This window comes from Triticum dicoccoides, chromosome 1B (genome assembly GCF_002162155.2).
Source record: "Triticum dicoccoides isolate Atlit2015 ecotype Zavitan chromosome 1B, WEW_v2.0, whole genome shotgun sequence".
NCBI lineage: Eukaryota > Viridiplantae > Streptophyta > Magnoliopsida > Poales > Poaceae > Triticum > Triticum dicoccoides.
Genome location: NC_041381.1, coordinates 646795848 through 646798475, shown reverse-complemented (window position 1 = coordinate 646798475; position 2628 = coordinate 646795848).

The following is a 2628-nucleotide window of genomic DNA, read 5'->3' as shown; positions in this document are numbered from 1 at the left end:
TGCCCACCTCGGATATCGTTTCGCGTTGATTTTACTTCTAGAAAATCATAAATATTCCAAAAAAAATTTCCATCCGTTTTTTTTCGTTTGGACTCCGTTTGATATTGGGTTTCTGCGAAACAAAAAACATGCAACAGACAGGAACTGGCACTGGGCACTGGATCAATATGTTAGTCCCAAAAATAATATAAAAAGTTGCCAAAAAGTATATGAAAGTGAATAATATTGGCATGGAACAATCAAAAATTATAGATACGACGGAGACGTATCAGTAATCTCTCTGTTTCCCTTCGTAACATTTCGGTACCACCAAGATGAGCGATCAGTCCCACCGAGATTGCAATGTAAACTCTCTGTTTCCCTTTTGTAACATTTCGGTCCCACCGAAATGAGCGAACCGGTCCCACCGAGTTTACCTGACCAACTCTCTGGTTAGCTTATTACCAAAATCGGTCTTACTGAGTTTATGTAATCGGTCTCACCGAGATTACGTTATGCCATAACCCTAACCATATCGGTCCTACCGAGTTGCATGTCAGTCCCACCGAAAATCCTAACGGTCACTAGGTTTACTGAATCGGTCAGACCGAGTTTCTCAATTCGGTCCCACCGAGATTGGTAAATTGTATGTAACGGTTAGATTTTGTGTGGAGGCTATATATACCCATCCACCTCCTCTTCATTCGTGGAGAGAACCATCAAAACAAACCTACACTTCCAACTTACATTTTTTGAGAGAGAACCACCTACTCATGTGTTGAGACCAAGATATTCCATTCCTACCATATGAATCTTGATCTCTAGCCTTCCCCAAGTTGCTTTCCACTCAAATCTTCTTTCCACCAAATCTAAATCCTGTGAGAGAGAGTTGAGTGTTGGGGAGACTATCATTTGAAGCACAAGAGCAAGGAGTTCATCATCAACACACCATTTGTTACTTCTTGGAGAGCGGTGTCTCCTAGATTGGCTAGGTGTCACTTGGGAGCCTCCGACAAGATTGTGGAGTTGAACCAAGGAGTTTGTAAGGGCAAGGAGATCGCCTACTTTGTGAAGATCTACCGCTAGTGAGGCAAGTCCTTTGTGGGAGACGACCATGGTGGGATAGACTAGGTTGCTTCTTCATGGACCCTTCTTGGGTGGAGCCCTCCATGGACTCGCGCAGCCGTTACCCTTCGTGGGTTGAAGTCTCCATCAACATGGATGTACAATAGCACCACCTATCGGAACCACGACTAAAAAATCACCGTGTCTCCAAATTGCGTTTGAATTCTCCAAACCCTTCCCTTTACATTGTTGCAAGTTGCATGCTTTATTTTCCGCTGCTCATATACTCTTTGCATGCTTGCTTGAATTGTGTTAAGATTACTTGACTTGTGCTAAGTTTGCTAAAATCTGCCAAAGACTAAAATTGGGAAAAGGTTAAGTTTGTATTTGGTCAAGTAGTCTAATCACCCCCCCTCTAGACATACTTCCGATCCTAGAAGTGGTATCAGAGCTGTGGTCTCCATTTGCTTTGATTTCCATAGCTTTTGGTGGTCATAGCCTTGGTTTCACAACCTAGGAGAGTATGGCGTCTAGCGAGGGAAACTACCACCATAGAGGTCCTTACTTTGATGGTACTAATTTTGCTAGTTGGAAGCATAAGATAAAAATGCATATTCTCGGACATAACCCCGCCGTTTGGGCTATTGTGTGTATTGGCTTGCAAGGTGAATTCTTCGATGGGAGAGAACCGAACCATGAAGCTAGCACGGATGAGTTGAAGATGCTGCAATACAACGCTCAAGCTTGTGATATCCTCTTCAATGGACTGTGCCCCGAAGAATTCAACAAAATCAGCCGTCTTGAGAATGCAAAGGAAATTTGGGATACTTTGATTGATATGCACGAAGGTACCGACTCCATCAAGGAATCCAAGTTGGATGTGCTTCAAAGTCAACTTGACAAGTTCAAGATGAAGGATGGTGAAGGCGTCGCTGAAATGTACTCTAGGCTTGCTCTCATTACAAATGAGATTGTCGGCTTAGGAAGTGAAGAGATGACCGACAAATTCATCATCAAGAAGATCCCAAGAGCCTTGGATGGAAAGTATGATACCGTGTGCATACTGATCCAAATGATGCCCAATTACAAGAATCTCAAGCCAACGGAGGTCATTGGAAGAATTGTTGCTCATGAGATGTCACTCAAGGATAAGGAGGAGCTGCACAACAAGTCAAGTGGTGCTTACAAAGCCTTATGTGAAGCTCCCACATCATCAAGTGAGAAACAAACCTTCAATGAAGAACTGAGCCTAATGATGAAGAACTTCAACAAATTCTACAAGAGTAGAAGCAAGGAAAGAAGTTCCAAGTCAAGGTCCTACAATGATAAAAGATCTTCTAGTCGAGAGCGCAATTGCTACAACTGTGGAAGACCCGGACACTACTCCAATGAGTGTACAGCTCCCTACAAAAGAAGATAAGAATCACCTAAGATGAGAAGTAGAAGAGAAGAATCGCCGCCAAGAGAGAGAAGGAGTAGAGATGATCGTTATGAACGAAGAACATCCCGGAGAAGCAAGGATTCAGAAAGGAAGGACAAGTCATCAAGGAGCTACACAAAACAAAGACATCAAGCTCATGTTGG